Here is a 19,882-nt window from a genome sequence, read left to right as displayed (position 1 = left end):
ATCGTGTCCTGTCCACGACTTAATAGAATCAATAACGTGACCATATCACGAACTGCCATGAGACCGGGCTGTGTATTTTAGCAGAATACTGAAGCAGCATAAAGGCAGAACTGAGTGCACTTTAACATTCTTTAATAGTCTTTATTTATCGCAGGCAATATCATTATTGCCATATTCAACAATGTTATACCATATTTTCCTCGTATCGTGCAGCCCTAAACAATATGCAATGTTGTGAAGTCACTCACAGTCACAGTTTTTTTGTACTTGTACTGAGAATAAGGAACCATCAGGGATCATCTAAATCCCTCTAATACATTAAAGCAAATCCAGGCAGGTGGCAGCCGGCAGAAGAACAGTTAAGTGAAAGCAGAGGGAATTTCAGCACACAGCAACAGTTTGCACTACAGCAGATCAAGCAGTATATTGCACAGCTTGACAGGCTGGATAATCACAGTGTGTTTTAAATAACATGCCCTGTTGTGGGGACCATGTTTGATCAGTGGATGTAAAGCATTGGTTCCCATACTGGGCTACGTGTACCCCAAGGGGTATGTGAAAAACCCAAAAGACCATATAAGATAGTGGGGGGAATCACAAGAGGCCCCACGTCATTATCACGATACTTACGTCAACAATAAGATTATTTTTGAATTTTAAAACAGATTGAAATAGTCTGCGCCATATTGCAATTTGTTACTTTTTTCCCAACCTTTAAATTATTTCCCCAAAGGCAAACCTTGTCAAAATCGGCTTCATCTAAAAAACTCAACTGCACCATCTAGTGGAACGAAAATTCTATTTTATTATTCTAGTACCAAAAAGTTAAATTCCTGTGTGTAATTTATATAATAAAAGAGCAATACTTGGCATCCATGTATCAATACAGTATTGCCATGGAAAGTATACATTTTTTTTCCCACCCCTAATACAAGAGTGCGGGGGTATGTATGTAGCTGAAGGGGTACGAGACTGTGAACATTTGGGGATACAACGATTTAGAGGACTATTCTGCTGGACAAAGTCAGAGGTCCCATTTTAATTGTCACTGTGACTGTGTCGACACACTTCTCTTCTGTCATTATCATTCATAAAAGCTGGCCTATTCACATCCTGAAAAGTGGTAGCATGAGGCCCAGTGAGCTCTGCCAACCTCTGTTGCGAATGTTAAATCACTATCTCCGTGTGCTGTTGGGAAATTGCTTTCTCAGGTCTCATCCCTGCTGTTTTGGGGTCAGGTTTCTGTTATGGCTGCCTCTAGGGCTGCAGTTACTTCAAACCCCTTTGAGAAGAGAGGGATCTCTGTCCAAAAAGATTTGTAGAAGGGCAAGGGCTGAGTGACTGTTTAAAAATGTCTTTCTGCATTGTGCATGTTAATATTCAATAACCTTGTTACGTGATCTTACATTGAATGTTTTGTCTTTCACTGACTTCTTCACAATCAAATTCGTTTTCACACCTATAGTTTGCCTTGTCCTAATTAGTTTATGAGTTTGTAAACTTGGAGAGATTTCCCCTTGGTTCGGTTTGGTTTCACACCTGGAAAAATCCAAGCGTACCAAAATTCGTCAATACATTTCACGCAAGAACGTTCACCACCTCTTATTGGTCGGATGTGTCTGGTGCGGGAGCAAGAAAGTAAATACAGGAAGAAAGTAAATACATGAAGAAGGTCCTGTTTGGACTCGTACATATTTCTTGTATCTCCATGGTCAAACCAGCTCATTTCATTCAAATGATCAGACATTGTTTGGCGAGGGATGTTACCACGTCTGCTCTGGTCACCGAGACTTCTCTCTGCTCTGCCGTCTGTCTCCAACTTTAGCGGCGGCTGGTTTGACCACGGAAATGCGAGTGACAGACGGCTGGCTTGACTGCTGTCTATTTCGGTGAGAGAAACATTGAAGCTGCTACAGTTTGCATGTTCTGCTGCATCGCAGATTGCTAAGCACACCTGACTACAGGAGCCATTAGCTCAGACTTGCGAAGTATAATAGTTGATGTGGTTCGAGGTCGGATCATGTTCTCACCACAAACGACAGTTCGATAGAAACCAAACAGGCCTACCGAGACCTCCTTGATGAGGCAGTCTCTGTAAGCTTGTTTGGTCCGCTTTTGGTGCAGACCCGAGTGTGATTTTGGGCATACATTCATGGTCTTTTCCCTTCCTACCGTTAGCTGCTAGCTAACGGTAGGCTAACGTTACCTGCTGTCAGGTGTAGTGTTTACTAGCGTCCTGTGCGGCGATGTTTCAGTTCCCTCTGACGTCCGTTTTCGGAGCATCAGAGAGAAGCGCAGTAATTTAGGTGGCACCTAAATAAGGCAGCGAAATCCGCGTTGCTATTCGGTCTGGTAGATAACGGTCGTTAAGGCAACGGTGCCGTATTAGCACAGAGTCTGTGCAGGTGTGATGGATTGTGTACAAACCAATAGGGTGTCGGAATGGTAGCTATGTTTATACTTCTCATCCAACCACAATCAAATTCACTCTCTCCAGATGGCACGATTTATCTGGATAGGTTTTTTTTTGTGTGTGTTTTTTTAAACGATTACAAGCCGGAATGATATAGGAGTAATGAGGCTATTTTTAAAATGTAAGGAGTAGAAAGTACAGATAATTGCGTGAAAATGTAAGGAGTAGAAGTAAAAAGTCTGCTGTAAAATAATTACTCCAGTAAAGTATAGATACCCAAGATTATAGATTTCTACTTAAGTAAGGTAACGAAGTGTTTGTACTTCGTTACTTGACACCTCTGATTGTGGCTAGGATTCACACTGAGCGGGTTTTTTTACAGTTAGAACTTGTCAGTCCTCTCTGGTGGATACAGTGCCTTGCGAAAGTATTCGGCCCCCTTGAACGTTTCGACCTTTTGCCACATTTCAGGCCTCAAACATAAAGATATAAAACTGTAATTTTTTGTGAAGAATCAACAACAAGTGGGACACAATCATGAAGTGGAACGAAATTATATGATATTTCAAACCTTTTAAACAAATAAAAAACTGAAATATTGGGCGTGCAAAATTATTCAGCCCCCTTAAGTTAATACTTTGTAGCGCCACCTTTTGCTGCGATTACAGCTGTAAGTCGCTTGGGGTATGTCTCTATCAGTTTTGCACATCGAGAGACTGACATTTTTGCCCATTCCTCCTTGCAAAACAGCTCGAGCTCAGTGAGATTGGATGGAGAGCGTTTGTAAACAGCAGTTTTCAGTTCTTTCCACAGATTCTCGATTAGATTCAGGTCTGGACTTTGACTTGGCCATTCTAACACCTGGATATGTTTATTTGTGAACCATTCCATTGTAGATTTTGCTTTATGTTTTGGATCATTGTCTTGTTGGAAGACAAATCTCCGTCCCAGTCTCAGGTCTTTTGCAGACTCCATCAGGTTTTCTTCCAGAATGGTCCTGTATTTGGCTCCATCCATCTTCCCATCAATTTTAACCATCTTCCCTGTCCCTGCTGAAGAAAAGCAGGCCCAAACCATGATGCTGCCACCACCATGTTTGACAGTGGGGATGGTGTGTTCAGGGTGATGAGCTGTGTTGCTTTTTACCCAAACATAACGTTTTGCATTGTTGCCAGAAAGTTCGATTTTGGTTTCATCTGACCAGAGCACCTTCTTCCACATGTTTGGTGTGTCTCCCAGGTGGCTTTTGGCAAACTTTAAACGACACTTTTTATGGATATCTTTAAGAAATGGCTTTCTTCTTGCCACTCTTCCATAAAGGCCAGATTTGTGCAGTATACGACTGATTGTTGTCCTATGGACAGAGTCTCCCACCTCAGCTGTAGATCTCTGCAGTTCATCCAGAGTGATCATGGGCCTCTTGGCTGCATCTCTGATCAGTCTTCTCATTGTATGAGCTGAAAGTTTAGAGGGACGGGCCGGTCGTCTTCAGATTTGTAGTGGTCTGATACCCCTTCCATTTCAATATTATCGCTTGCACAGTGCTCCTTGGGATGTTTAAAGCTTGGGAAATCTTTTTGTATCCAATCCGGCTTTAAACTTCTCCACAACAGTATCTCGGACCTGCCTGGTGTGTTCCTTGTTCTTCATGATGCTCTCTGCGCTTTACACGGACCTCTGAGACTATCACAGAGCAGGTGCATTTATAGCGGACTTGATTACACACAGCTGGATTCTCTTTATCATCATTAGTCATTTAGGTCAACAGTGGTTACATACAGAGATCCTCACTGAACTTCTGGAGAGAGTTTGCTGCACTGAAAGTAAAGGGGCTGAATAATTTTGCACGCCCACTTTTTCAGTTTTTTATTTGTTAAAAAAGTTTTAAATAGCCAATGAATTTCGTTCCACTTCATAATTGGGACCCACTTGTTGTTGATTCTTCACAAAAAATTACAGTTTTATATCTTTATGTTTGAGGCCTGAAATGTGGCAAAAGGTCGAAAAGTTCAAGGGGGCCGAATACTTTCGCAAGGCACTGTATGTACTGTAATGATCACACTGTTTTGAAATTAGCTCAAAAGCAGTTTGTCATTTCTGAAGTACAGTTCCTTGTTGCTTCTCGGCCGATAATAAACTAATATTGGCTAGCATGCTAACACGCTAGGTGGACACTAAGATGGTAAACACGGTAAAAACAATACCTGCTAAACACTGTCATTGTTAGCATGTTAGCTATACAGGGTTTTTCCTGCATTGAGGAAATTTTGTTTTAAAGAGGTTTTAGCAAGCCCTAAAGGAAAATCACCAGCACCAAAATGACAAGAATTGAGAATAAAAATAGCAATTCAAATCCTCTCTAAATGTGTTCAAGAGCAATTTACCAAACAATCGTTGAACAAGCAGAACATAAACTTAAATATGAGAGCTAATCTCAGTTTTATCTCGGGCTGTACCGGACTCTCCTGGTAATTTATTTAAATATTAATATTATTTTATTTAACCAGTTTTGTAAATTGGGGTTTAATTTACTTAAAACATAATATACATTTTTGTTTAGCATAATATACATTTTTATTTATCAAATTGTCTGAACTAACAGACAAGTAAGGCCCCGCCAAAGGCCCATTCTGAGCCAGGAAAAACCCTGATATACTGTCGTTAGCATTTAGCTCAAAGCACCACTAGTACTGTTCCCCAAGTACAGCTTCACACAGCTGATAGCATGGCTGTAGACTCTTGGTGTGTTTCGATTGAGGTTTTGTGCTTTTGATAAACACTAAACTAGGGCTGTGCAATTAATCAAATTATGATCACAATTTCAATTTTGGCTCTTTAACGATAACAAAAAAAATGTACCTGAGTAATTTCCCAAGTTCCCCGTGCATTTGCTGGATTTTGGACCTTATCCTTCAGTTTGTATTGGAAATTTCACTGTTCAAGGTGGTTACACTGTTGAATCGTTTCTATTAACTGTTTCACTGTTTAAGTTAAATAAATGCAACATCTTTCCAAAAGTCAATGAGTAATCGGGTTAAATAATCGTGATTTCAAGATTGACCAAAATAATTGGAATAAGAATTTGTTCCATAATCCAGCAGCCCAACACTGACTTGTGTTTGGTTTGGTTTTATGGCTAGTTTAATCATCATCCATTTTAATTTCTTTCTCTGGTTTGACTGGAAAGTTGGAAAACAAACATTACATTCTCTTTCCAGGAAGGTTCAAAGTTCTATCCAAACACATCATCTAATGGAAACCACCCTGCACTGTCCTATCGGCACAGCAGTCAACAAACAGTCCCCCTGCCAAGCGAGGTAATGAGGCAGCAGCTCACCACTACAACCTGCCTTAACCCGTCCAATTCTGATTTGTAACCAGGGATTGGGGGCACCAATCAAATACTCCCACTCTCCTTCCCTCCACCTGACCTATGGTATTTCTATTGCATTAGGGAGTTGGGATAAGGCGAGACTTCTGGTGTTTTTTATTGACATACTTCTTGTCGTTTCTGATCCGCAGCAAAAGATCTTAGCAATCTGGGTCTTCGTCTGGTACCCAACCCCATTTGGTATGTAAACACACCACATTGCTAAACCTCAGTGAACAAACTTTACAGAGGAATAATAACAAATTGAGATAGTTGCTGGATGCCTCTAGCTACCAGAATCGTCCCTTTTGGGTAAAAAAAAAATAAAGAAAAAAAAAGATAGATGAGATAAGATACAGATGTGGTGCAGACTGGTCTTTTGTAAATCATGTTTAAGAATGTTCAATAAGCCACCCAAGAAAACAGGTAACTCCTATTGATTTCTGCTGTTCTTGTCTGAGATGGACTGAAGTACAATAAGCAGTGTGTTCTTCAGTCACTTGTCCAACAGACAGAGGCATTGTTAGGCAGTCCAAAAGACAAACAGCCAAACACAATGTTAAGAGCCAGACTAAAACATTTCCTCTTCAAGGAAAATAGAAATGGAGAAGAACACGCACAGACACGCAAACCTGCCCACCCACATAGACACTGCATACTCGCAAAGTAAATCTTTTAAACTGCAAATTAGGATAGAGGGACATACAGTATAATGGGCCCAAAACACTTTATTCCCAGTGAAGTTAACATTCAAATTGAGCTATCGCACAAACCCCAGTACAAGACATTGGGTGTTCCCAATCTAAAAAGCTCTGTCAATCATAATGTTAATGTTACCAACTGGATCAGAGTGTTCTGCTTTGAAATCATCAATATCAAAGCTGATTGAAATCCTTTAGCGTGAAAGGAACAGCGATGGATCATTGAGCAAACTATGCTTATGCAACACTTTTGCAGCCAAACTGCAAAATATATAAGCCGTGCTGATTATGTCTTCTCAGCCATCACTTCATCCACAGACTTTTCTCTCTTTTTATGTTTTTCGGGACCAAACAGTGCACACAAGTGCAACCAGCTTCTTCTTTTTTTCTGAATTCACATTTGATCACACAAGTTTCTTTGAAGGCTGCTGTATGGCAATGAATTGGTTGTTTTGACATATAAAGATATCAACCTAATATTACCATAACTTCTCAAATAGTAGCTACATTTACAATGGTTTATTTGGGACTGACTGACTGTATATAAGACACAGGCGTTCATTTCTATTCTCACTTGCTCCCCAGGTAATGCAAAGTCAAAACTGCCTCTATTGTTACCCTTTGACTTTGATCAATTCATAATAACTTCCATTTCCACTAATTCCATCAGCTCGATTAATGGCAGCGGCTCTACTTGCCTTTCCCCCAAGTGATGTTAAGCCACCGTGAATGAAACTCAACACTTCTTTCAGAATTTTCACAATAAAAGTCTTGCAGCCTTGCGTTTATAGGTAGGCTTTTAAAGTTTTTTAACAGTATCTTAATATTGACGACTATGACAGTTGTGCTGATGGAAATAGTGCTGTGGAAGTGTACATTATACTCAATTTACCATTTGAGCTGCCGTGGTAGGCTACAGATTATTTCTATATTTTTTTCCCCCCGGCCTTTATTAGTGACAACCTTGTTTGGTCACATCCCAGTTATTATTTGAGCCAATATTATTTGATGAATTTATTTAATTATAAACACTAAACATGTGTTAGCTGATGTGGCAGCCTTTGTGCTTTTTCTGCTTTATAACACAGCTGTACTTCCAGTCCAAGTTGCATGACGTCATTTCATACTAACACAGTTACTGTAGAAGTGCTAAAGTCTACATGGTGATTGAACATTAAAACAAGGGTACAAACTTTTTTTGTTGGTGTGATGCACTTATGGAATAACAGTTATTTTTTGGAATAAATAACTGTATATATGTTTTGTTCGTATGAGCTTTATGATGCATTATAAACTGTATAGACAAGACATTAATATTGAAAGTAAACTGGGTTAAAAAAACAACAAACAGAAAGAGATTTACACAGGCCTTGGAAAGGCTATGAATGCAAACAACCTTTCTGAGCAATCCACAAATCCATCCAAAGCTCCAAATCTGTCATCAGGAATCCTCCATGTCATTGAACAGAAGGTAAATAAATGTTGTCCTACTCACACAATGCATTCGCAAAACCCTTGGAAGCCAACCAACTAATCAGCCAGCTCCTTGAAATATAGGCCATGCTGAATAGGCAAACTGATTTTAGATGCATCAAATTTCCATTGGCAGCCATAGTCTCCTGAGTACTGCTGACACACATTTGTATAAAGATCTAAGTTGCTCAACAGGCGCACTGTGCCAAGCACCTCAGTAATTCCCGAGATGGGCAGGTTGAGTTGGATTGAGGCCCAGTCCCAGCTTGTTTAACATACCAGAAGATTATCCTGGATCGCAATTTTATTTTTAAGGTATGTTAGCAAAGAGTAAAGTACAAACTGTACAGTAGCCACGGAGCGGCAAACAACAAAACACAGCCCGTTATTGATGACTCAATATTACAGAGCGTGTATCAGGATGACAGTAAGGTATGATGTACTAAGAAAACAGCTGGAGAAACCGAGACAGATGGAGGCAGAGAAAGAGCAGAGCAATGCCACAGTGTTGACAGCTCCCAGTAGTTCTGTCAGCGGCAGACCTACTGTAACTATATCACTTCACACTCCATGTGAGGAAATTGTTTCTATGCTTTCTTATCGTATCCTTCCCAACATTGTTCCCATGCTGTGTAATTGAAAAGGAAAAGGCATGCATAAAAATGTGCTCACTAAGTTGTATAAGTTTAAACAATAGCCATGTCAAGAGACCTTAGAAGCAATAGAAGCAATGAAAAGACAATAATGACAAGAGAAGTGAAGTAGTAAACAGTGCAAGTGACTTGCAAGAATACTACTACATTCTAATGTGTACTCATTAAAGATGAGTTATGATCTTTATGATCTAATTTGGTTATTCACAAAAGCCTCCCTGCACTGCTGAGGTATTCAGTGTGTCTGATTAGGTGCTAACATATAGCACAATAATTACAGCAATTACAATAATGATTACAATTTAAATCCTGTTTAAATACCTAAGATTTTATTTTCCATTTTTCCTCAAATAAAGATTGAAAAAAGTGTCATTTCTAAATCACACATTTGTGACATTTTACATCTGCATGATGTTGATTTTGTTTGTACAATGATGATTGTAAATGCCAAATGAATGTATCTGTCTGTACATGTTAAGGAATGTAATATTGTCTACTATCAAATATCATATATATATATATATATATATAATGTTTCATGATTGTGGGTTTCAGTTATGTTCTGTTTCCTGTTTTATTTTGAAATCTGGTTTTCTGTCTTGTCTTGTTTGTTTTACTTCCTGTTTTCACTCAATTGTGATTGCTCTGATTTGTTTCACCTGTCCCTTGTTAGTCCTCGTTACCTCTTGTATTTAGTCTCTGTGTCTCCCTTGTCTTTTGTCGGATTATTGTATTCTGTTGCTGTATGTTCTGTGAGTGAGTGAGTGAGTGAGTGAGTGAGTGAGTGAGTGAGTGAGTGAGTGAGTGAGTGAGTGAGTGAGTGAGTGAGGAGTGAGTGAGTGAGTGAGTGAGTGAGTGAGTGAGTCTGGAGTCTACCGTTTATCTCTGAGTTCCAGTTTTGTATTCCTGTTCTGCTTTTCTGGAATTAGTTTTTGACTGTTGCTTTCTGGATTTCTTTTGGTATGTACTTCATTTTTGTTAATAAATCATCTTAAACTGCATTTGGGTCCAAGCCTTCCTGTCAAACCGTGACATAATGACATGTATCTAGCAACTAGGCTACTTATGGAAAAACAAATTAATACATTTTCTTATGCACCAAGTTGGTGGTGATTGGATGGTATTTGTTGGGAAACTGTGAAAATAAATGCTGCAATTATTGTGGAGCTGTATGATTTATTTTTTTTGTATCTCGTTTCTATGTTTCAAGCAGACTTGGTCTGAGTTCAGCTGAGTGCATCACAATTATTTCCAAACAGTAAAATAATAAAATAAAACAATCTGGATAGAATCAGAAGTGGCATAATCATGTGCCGACGTCACTGAAAAAGAGTATTTTGGGAGCAATGTTTACTTTAATTGTTTTTCACTACGGTGAGCTCATCCCTGTGTAAAATGCATATCAAAGTCTAGTTAGTTAGTCACCACCTTCAGTGACTCACTTCGCTAAATGCTTCATGAATCAAAGGGTAGAAATTCTATTTAATAAAAGGGATGTCGGATTGCAACACTTGGTCAGAGCAGTATGTGTGTGCTTGGGTGAAGAAACCAACCAAGGGTTCATCAACACTGTGCCTGAGTAGAGATCTGCTGTCAGTGTTTATCAGAGCCGTGCCCTGAGGCCAGTGGTCAAAGGGCTGAGGGTGAGTAACAGCCCATCCCAAGACTTTACAGCTGAAATCAGAACAAATGAGACTACACTCTGTGGGTATGATTGTGTGTTTCTCTTGCTCTTTATGTATTTTTCTTTGTAGCTATGATTCAAGATTGTGGGCTCCAAATGGATTACTGTATTGGCCATAAAAACACATTTTTGTTGTTTCCCATGGAAAGAGGGGCTTTTATGAAATTGAAGGACCAGACATTTATGTTTAAAACACCAGAAGTTTTCTCAGGGGCGTAGCACAACATCCTGGGCCCTGTAGAAAGGTATTCTATATGGGCCCTTGTGCTATAGAGTGAGCCTATCAATTTAAAAGCAGACTGCATTATAGGTTGTTTATAGTCTCAATGTTGCTAGCTAGTTTCTATCTGTTTATCTTCTACTGGGTGTCTGCTACAATTCAGTCTCGCATTGCCAGACCTTCCTTCACAGCACTGCGGAGGAGGGTCTGGCTAGTCCACACAGCATTCCGGGATGGGAGAAAAAAAACGGGCTCTGGTTTATTGGCATTTCTTTAAACCAATCGCAATAGTCTAATCTCTAAGCGCCGGAGAGAGCAACAGCGCCTCGGGAAGGAACTTGTTTTGGTGGAACATGTGTACGTTCAAAAGTAGTTTTAGTCGTGCAACAGAAAACTTAGATTGGACAGATAGTCTAGCTAGCTGTCTGGATTTACCCTGCAGAGATCTGAGGAGCAGTTAACCATAGTCCTCATAAATCCACTGGAGTTTAAAATGCCAACACAAAGAAAGAGGAAGGTGTGGGACATCCAGCCTAAAAAAAAAAAGGCACATCCAGCAGAATTTCCGGCGGCACCTGAACAATCCCGTAAGTGAAAAGTCGTCGATACAGTCTAGCTACAATTAGTCAGTACCAAAAGTGAGAGTCCAGTTTTCTGCTGGTTCGTGTCACAGCGGATGAAGTAACCTCCTAACACCTAACATATTTAACGCATACCCGACACAGTCACCCGTCAAGTGCCCAAGTCATCCGGTGTCACGGTGTGTCATGTTAGAAGATAGCGAGCCCACAAAGGCAGACTGAGAAATGTTAACTGTCAGAGAAAATCTATCCTTGCTCCCATGACTGTTTCTAAGAGTGTGACAGGAGAACGTGTTGAGCATGTGACTGAAACACCTGAAGAATGCAGCGATGCCTCACGTCACTTGATGAAGATAGATAGAGCTACACCAAGGTGAGATTTATCGTTGCGCTATTTTTTTAACATGAGAAAAAAGATTCAAGGACGGGTAAATCTCCAGTCCCCGAACACCCGGCCATGGTAAGTGGCCGTGTGTTCAATTGCTGCAGCTTACACGATTTGTATTCCGGTACTTGACATTACTCGAGCACAATCATGAAATCTAAAAGTGGTTTTAATTTTCTGTTAAGAGCTACGTAGTTGGCCAGTAACCTGCTGTTAAGTCACAGCTGATATCAGACTGATGACACCTATACTGTAATGTTACACCTGACAGCCGTAATCTGCTGGTTGCTTTAGCTGATGTTGGACAGGACAAACTGTCTGAATCCTTCACCGCAGTTCAGATATTCAGTGGGATAAGCTTAAAACAATGATTAGTTTACATTAATATTCAGAATATGACAATATTTCGAAATTAATACGGGTCATGTAATATTCCAAATAAGGCCTTTTTCCGAATATAGCATTTTCCGATTAAGACATGTGGGTTATGCCGGTATTATTCTGGTTTTAGAAGCATTCTTTCAAAGTGGGCTTCACTCACCTTCCAATGCACTCACTGAAACAAAGACACGTTCATGGCCTCCAGGAGACAATGCCATTTCTATGAACCATAGAAGCTGTAAGAGCTCACATTGTGTGGTAGGGAAACAGACTGGGGGCTAGCCTGAAGGCGGAGTGAGTAGTGAACTTATTGTGTTTGGGCAGCAACAGGCCTGGTCCTGTATAGCACAAACAGGACTCTGCCAGGATTGGTGGTTTAAATGTTGATGGAGACGCCCAAATGGAGAAAAGAATCGCGCTCACATGAAAGATCATTGAAAATCTTATAGTCCAAAGATCTCTGTGCAAGCTATTACTGTATATATTTAATGTTATGTTGCTAAAATATTGCCACCATGCTTTTACGACTGTCCTAACTAGCACTGCAGGGAAACCATCTTAATTATGTAAAAGGCTTGCGAGACCCATGCATTTTTAATCAGAGCCTGGGTGTTTGTATGGCAGGTGTTGTGGGAGGAGGGATGCAAAGAGCGAGTTAATTGTCGCTCCAAAACTCGAGAACTCGACAACCCATGTCTTCTTTGGACATGTATACAGCGCATTCATCCTCTTGCCTGTTTCCGTCTTACTGTCAGCTCTGTGCGTTGCTATGGTTGCTGTAAACAAACAAACCAGCCAACAGTTTGCACAGCTGTAGTAGAGATGCATGCCCATAAGAAAAGAAGGAGAAACACAACTACTTTTAAACATTATCGAAGACTTGGATATCAACAGGTTTTTAGATATGCACAAACATCGCAATGCCGACCTTTTCAAGGAGCTGGTTGAAGGAATGAAAGAGGGACGCTGTGTTCACACGGTCCAACAAGTCCACCATCGCTGGTAAACTTTGAGAGAATCATATTTTGCACAGCTACATGTAAACGGGAATATTAGTGGAATATTCACTTTCATTAGCCATGTAAACAGCTTAGTTGGAATATCGTCTTTTTTGGAATAACGGCAAAAACCGGAATATTATGTGGATGTAAATGTAATCAATGATTACTAGGTGATTGGAACAACTGTTTTCACCTTCACTCCACAACTGCTGTGCTATACCTGTCTGAGATCACCATTGTTTATGTATAAAATGAGGACATTGAAATGATAAAGTGATGTTTCTTCTTCAAGATCATCTTTGACCAAGCTGTACAGCACACCGGCACACACAGAGCAGATAAACCAGGCACCAGCCAGTTATTTATTGTGTGTTGTTTTACATCTCCCATAATTAATGCTAATGAGCTACAGCTGAGTAAATTTGCTGGCGACAGTTGTGATTAAAACAAGTGAAATCAACAGTTGTTTAAACTCTTGTTTCTTACAGCTTGTTAAGACTCTGTCAATTATATTCATGAGTTATAATCAAAAATGTGGCTTTTTAAAATTTTGAAAACTGCACTCTTTCAATGTGAACTGTTCAGCACTACTATTGCTGATTTTCTTTGAGTTGGTAACATGAAAAACTGTAGTATTATTATTACAGTTACTGTACGATACTGTAAGTTTTTATTGACTTACTGCACTTATTATGGATAAAACATTTATACAATATTAAAATTGGAAAATCTGCCCACCTGGTTTCATTTCTTAACTTTGTTGTGTGCCTGTATTGGTTTTTATGTTATTACTTGTTTTTTTACTTTTTAAAATTGTATTTGTTTATTTTTTTTGTAAATAAATATGTCTCTCTTGAAAGTCACATTAACTCCATCTGATTGTCAGGCATCCCATGTGGAGTAAGAAAGACCTGCTGAACAGATGATCACAGTTTGTGATCAGATGCACATACGGAAACATACATCAAAATCATTTATTCACATCGACTTCCAATGATGTCATACTAATAAACTGGTTATTTTATTTAAAAAAATATATATTTATTTATTTATTTGACAGGGACAGTGCACAAAGCTCCTTAGCAGTACCAGAGTTAGTTATAAGCGAATTTTCATCTGTAGTCCCTGGGCAGGAAACAGAGAATAACATCTCTGTCAGAAGGGAAACTTAACACTGGAGTATAAAAACGTTAACACAGCTCACTTAATTAAAGACATGGCTTCTTTATCAATAACCATTCAAACAGCACAACTAAATTAAGTTAACCGGTGATACTGGGACTAATGTGTGGAATAAAAGTGGTAAATATGGGGTTCAGTGTTGCACAATGGTTTCTACTTTAAAAAAGTGTCAACATCTTTCTACTTTTAAAAAGTGTCCACAAATTGTAAAACATTTCACTTCTGATACTGTCAAATTGAATGAAATACAAGAAGAGCAGAGCTCCTTTCAAAACACTTAAATCAAGCGTTGAGATAGATATTTAACACGCAGGCCTCTGATGCTGCTAACAGCCAATCAAAAGGGGTGGATCAGCTCAACAGGAGTGGACCTGAAAACGAGGTTGTACAGGAAACTAGAAAGAAACAATAGCAATGATCCTGCAGATTATTTCAAATGCAGCTCATTAGAGCAATAGACTTTGGCCTTTAAGCAGCTATAAAGAGATGACCTCATTCCTGCAGCGATCTCGCAAACAGGGAGAGCACTTCCTATGGTGCTTCATGTTGGGAGATCAAAGTGGGCTTCACGCACCTTCCAAAGCACTTTTTCCATCAAATCAAAGGAATCCCACTGAAACACAGATGCGTTCAGGCCTCCAGGAGAAAATGCCATTTCTATGAACCACAGAAGTTGTAAGAGCTCACATTGTGTGGTAGAGGAAACAGACTGGGGGCTAGCCTGAAGGCGGAGTGAGTAGTGAACTTGGGCAGCAACAGGCCTGGTCCTGTATAGCACAGTACATAGAGCATAACCCAAACTCTGCCAGCATTGGTGGTTTAAATGTTGACGGAGACGCCAAAATTTGCACTCACATGAAAGATCATTCAAAATCTTTTAGTCTAAAGATCTCTGTGCAAGCTATTACTTTACATATTTAATGTTATGTTGCTAAAATATTGCCACCATGCTTTTACGACTGTCCTAACTAGCAATGCAGGGAAACCATCTTAATTATGTAAAAGGCTTGCGAGACCCATGCATTTTTAATCAGAGCCTGGGTGTTTGTATGGCAGGTGTTGTGGGAGGAGGGACGCAAAGAGCGAGTTAATTGTCGCTCCAAAACTCGATTGCTTTTGTCGACCCATTTGTCTCTGCCACGCCAGGTTTAACATTCATCTCAGCTTGCCTTTTTTGTTGTTTTGTCTTGCTCTTTCAAACAGGAGACTCTGGACGAATGAACTTTCTGTCGGCTTTTTCATGGCTTTACCGCTCTTCCCCATGTCTAGCAGCTGTTTTTATCAACTATTGACTTCCCCCCCCGATCTCAGCTCAGTGATGGAAATCTCTACGCTCTCTATTTGCAATGGCATCATTATCTTTCTCTGGCAATATCTAAGTTGAGCCCCTACCTGTTTCCCACTTGGTCTCGATAACAAAACAATGGTGGGAACCAGAAATCCCTTCTCGCTTCAGTGATTCTGCCAAAGCCATGCTCTGACATTTGCAAAGTCTGAGCGCTGCCGAACCGAACAATCCCACTCAATGCCAATAAGAGTCTGTCTCAGCTGGTTCTCTGCCAATCAATTGCACAAAGTGTGTTTCCTGGGCAGCGCTCTGATGGGCGGTGTATATGATTAGCTGAAATGCAGGTTGGGGACACATACCCTCAAACTGGTCAAGCCTTTGCCAGAAGCGTGCATCTGTTGGAGCAAAATGGTGTCTGGCCACTTCTCAGTCCAGAAGGAGCATATGGCAAACAATGATGTGGGCACAAGTTTGCCATACGTTGCACAAGCCTGTAGGGGAGAAAGTACCAAGGCACCATCTGCCAAATTGGGCAAGTCCCAATTACGAAAATTATTCATCACAACACTTGCAATAACAACCACAAGATTCACAAGAATGGAGGTGCTCAAACCAGTGATAGAAAATGTTGAAAGGTGGAAAAATGAAAAGCTTTCAATACAATGCACATTATATTGTGATTAGTTTAACATTTCTGTAACTGCCCAAAGTGAAACAGAGGCTCTTATCAACTATGACTTTAACTAAGAGATTCCTGAAGTATCATAAACTGTAACTAAATAATTTTAATCTCACACAATGGGAAGGAAGCAATGTGTGAGCAGCTGCTCTTTTGTAAGTTAAAGGCTATAAAGCTAATACATTTCCTTAATGTAATATCATGATTTAAGTTGAACTTCAACACCAGAAATGTGTTCTGCCAGCATAGCATCATTTTTAAATAACAGGTGTACATCTTTGCAATGTAGGCCAGTAGAATGAATTATCATAATGCTGGTCCCACAAAAGCCAGACCTATTTTAAATGACACAACAGAGAGCAACGAGGAACATGAGAAATAGTAGAGAGAAAAGCCACAACGGGATCCAGTCCCTGAAAGGGGGAGAGAATTTTAACAACTTCTTTAAACACACATGCAGTAAAATCTATGACAGTTTCTAAAGTGTTTTCACTTGGGTTTTCTCACTAGGTCTATGAAGCTTCCCAGTGATATCTGCTTGTGAATATATCGGCATATTTAAATATACTGTATAGTTGCAGCAGCTCAGGTTTCTTTGCTCTGCCCACGTACCAGATGATTGACTTGTTTCAGATTTTTTAACATTTAAATATCTGAGTTTAGATCAGCTAAACCAGAGATGCAAAGAAAGTCTCACTTGCCGATTTCCTGCATGTAATTACAGCATAAAGTTGAGGAATATATGAATTGCTGCTGTGGACGGGGCCCCACAGCAAAATTTATTTTATCAATCTAATAAAAGGACCACCAAAAAAAAGAATCTATATCTGTTTAAGTGTACGCTACATTAAGAATATTTTCACCACTTTACCTTGCTGTCAGACAGCCCTTTCTAACAAGGACCTGAATCCGTAATATAGGCTATCTTCAAAGCCACCAGAGTCCTTTGACAAAAACAGTAATTTAATCTCATAGAACACGGGAGTTGCTAGTCTACCGCTGCCTCCGTCGGTTAGTTTGTTTGTTAGTTTTGTTCACAACCCTTTTAATAACACTTTTTTTTTTAAAACACCAAAGTCACCCAATGACACAAACAAACTAACTGATGGAGGCAGCGTTATACCAGCGACTCCTGTGGTCTGTGAGGTAAAATTACTGGTGGTCTGGTGGCTCTAAAGAGAGCAAATATGCATCCAACAGCTTCAGTTCCATGTCGGAAAGGTTTTAAGGTGGCTAAAATAAGTTTTTAGCTGTGTGGCCCCATCCACAGCAGTACATCGCTTTGCTTCCGTGTTGGGATTCCTGCCTTATTCTCCAAACTGGGGGCGTGCCAACCGTCCTCTACTGTAGGTATTAATACACTGACCATGAATAAGTACCTCATACAACTGTCACGGTTGTGGTTTTCTGTTACAGTTTTTCCTGTTTTATTGTGTTCATTTATTCCCCGTTTCCTTGTTGTTTACTGTCTCTTGTGTTCTCTGTTGCATTTTACGTTGTTCTTCATCCGTGTTTGTTTTATGCTTCAGTTTCCTGTTCTAGTCTGTTTCTCCCATGTCATGTCTTGTTTTACTTCCTGCCTTGTGTGTTTTCCCGCCATTTGTGATTGTCTGCCCCGCCCTGATGTGTTCCACCTGTTCATCAGCCCTCGTGTCACCTGTCCCTTGTTTCACCCTTGTTACCTTGTGTATTTAGTCTCTGTGTTGTGTGTGTGTGTGTGTGTGTGTGTGTTGGGGTTGGCTTGTTTTACTATATTCGTGGGGTCCAAAAACCGGGGAATACAGTATACTAGTGGGGTCTGCACAGCCGTGTGGGCCCAAAATGCTGGACCCCACAAGGTTAAAGGGCTGTTTGAGGGTTAAGACTTGGTTTTAGGATTAGGGTTAGAATTAGGTTATGGTTAGGGTTAGGGTAAGGGTAAGGGTTAAGGTTAGGCATTCAGTTGTGATGGTTAAAGTTAGGGTAAGGGGCTAGGGAATGCATTATGTCAATGAATGTCCCCACAAAGATAGGGAGTGTGTGTGTGTGTGTGTGTGTGTGTGTGTGTGTGTGTGTGTGTGTGTGTGTGTGTGTGTGTGTGTGTGTGTGTGTGTCCTTTGTCTCTATGTTCCTGTTTATTTTGATGCCTGGTCTTTTGGTTCAATGGCTTTTGGTACGATTTTTGCCTCCTTTCTTCAGGACTTTTTGTTGTATCCCTATCTGGGTCTGCCATTTCTTCATTGCTACCTTTATTTTCCTTTCCGCTGCTGCAGGAGCCTGTTAGACAGTGAAGCCTGCGTGAAACAGAAAATAATTGTCTTTAAAGCTTTAGTGCGTAACTTTTTGATATTAATGAACGTCCATTACATTCAGTCACATCGTGACGTTTGGCGACTTTCTCGAGTGAAGATAATGACCTCTTCTGAAGAGTCCATCATGTTTTTTAAATCCTCCGTGTCCTCCTTGGCTACTAGCAACTGTTTGGAGGAGGGGTGGGGGCACGTGCGCGATCACGGTAGGCTTGGGCCATGTGGACGCGTCAACAGTATTGTTGTCATTACTTAGAATTCCTCATGGGGGAGACAGAAACTACGCACTATAGCTTTGAAGGCAAAATTGTTACCGCAGTACACACAAAGTAAAAGTGTGCTCCATCGTTCTTATTATTTATTGTCCCCTTGCGGAAAACCTGTATTGGGCCTCATGTAACTGTAGATGAGGTCTAATTAGAAGCCATGTAAGTAAATATACAACGATAACAAATCACAAACACAAATGAGTATATGAGCCTATGAAGACAGCACAATCCACAATCCACTCATCCCGAACACAAGTACAAGTGGCATTAAAGACATTATTGCACAGACCCTGAGGCCAAAAGCAGATGTTCTTTTGGTTTAATGTAGCTTGACTAGCATAGGTATATATGAATGTTTATAGCGCCTTAGCTCAAACTCAGGAACCGTTAATGTTTTACCAGAAGGTAAAAGTTAACAGCTCATACAGTCTTCACACTCTCCTACACAATGCAATCATTCATATTGGCTGTAGTAGGTTTGACCCACAAGAGGAATAATGTGCATAGGAAGGTGCAATGCTACTGTCATTGGCCTTTGAATGAAACAGATGTGCCAGAAAATCTCAATGTTTTCTTCAAGATTTTATTTTATTATCAACATTCTTTGAAAACATGAATTTCCAAACAGCCATAATGCAGTCTTTGCAATACTGTGATATTGTGTTATCTCTCATCATTAAGCATATTCCCTATCTATACTATTTCACATTGTGAGTTGAGGGAGCAGTGTTTTCAGAGCGTGCTGTTTGCCATGAGGCAATGTTATCTGCTGTCAGAACATTTTGTAAAAGAAAAGACTTTAGCAAGTCAATAGTTCCTAAAGCATTAGACCACACCGCAGGTTTCTGAACAACAGAAAATAATAACCCGTTGTATTGCATATCACAGGTTGGCAATTTGCTATTTTGTGCAGCTGCAGAGTTGCCAAGCTAAAACTCATTTTACTAAATGCATCTTCAATACCACACATGCAATGAAGCTGTAATTTGTCAAACATTGAATGGACCTTCATCGACTCTGCAGGCTGCAGCCATGAATGTTTGTGTCTTAGCCTCCTCTCCTTTGATGTGGATGTGATTACGCAGCCGAATCAATAATGGGACGGACAGAAAGGGAGAGCAAGTGGCTCATTCCCCGTCTGTGCAAATGTCATCCTCGACTGATTGTACTGTAGATGCACTCTTGATTAGATGAGAAGGTTCGATACAGCAGCCCTTTTCTGCAATGCAGGTTATCGTTCAAACATTACAAATGAGACAAAAGGGATTTCTTCCTCTACTGGCAAATGGTAAGCTTTAGTGAAACTGAAAAGTT

At 40.1% G+C, this 19,882-nt stretch overlaps 1 protein-coding gene across 1 annotated transcript in view; it reads right to left on the bottom strand.

The window, feature by feature from the left end:
* tfpia (tissue factor pathway inhibitor a) overlaps positions 1-19,882 on the bottom strand; it is a 74,298-nt gene that overhangs the window by 34,457 nt on the left and 19,959 nt on the right. The gene's annotated exons all lie outside the window — the stretch shown is intronic.

This window comes from Perca fluviatilis, chromosome 12 (assembly GCF_010015445.1).
Source record: "Perca fluviatilis chromosome 12, GENO_Pfluv_1.0, whole genome shotgun sequence".
Lineage (NCBI taxonomy): Eukaryota > Metazoa > Chordata > Actinopteri > Perciformes > Percidae > Perca > Perca fluviatilis.
This window is presented reverse-complemented; position numbering and strand designations above follow the sequence as displayed.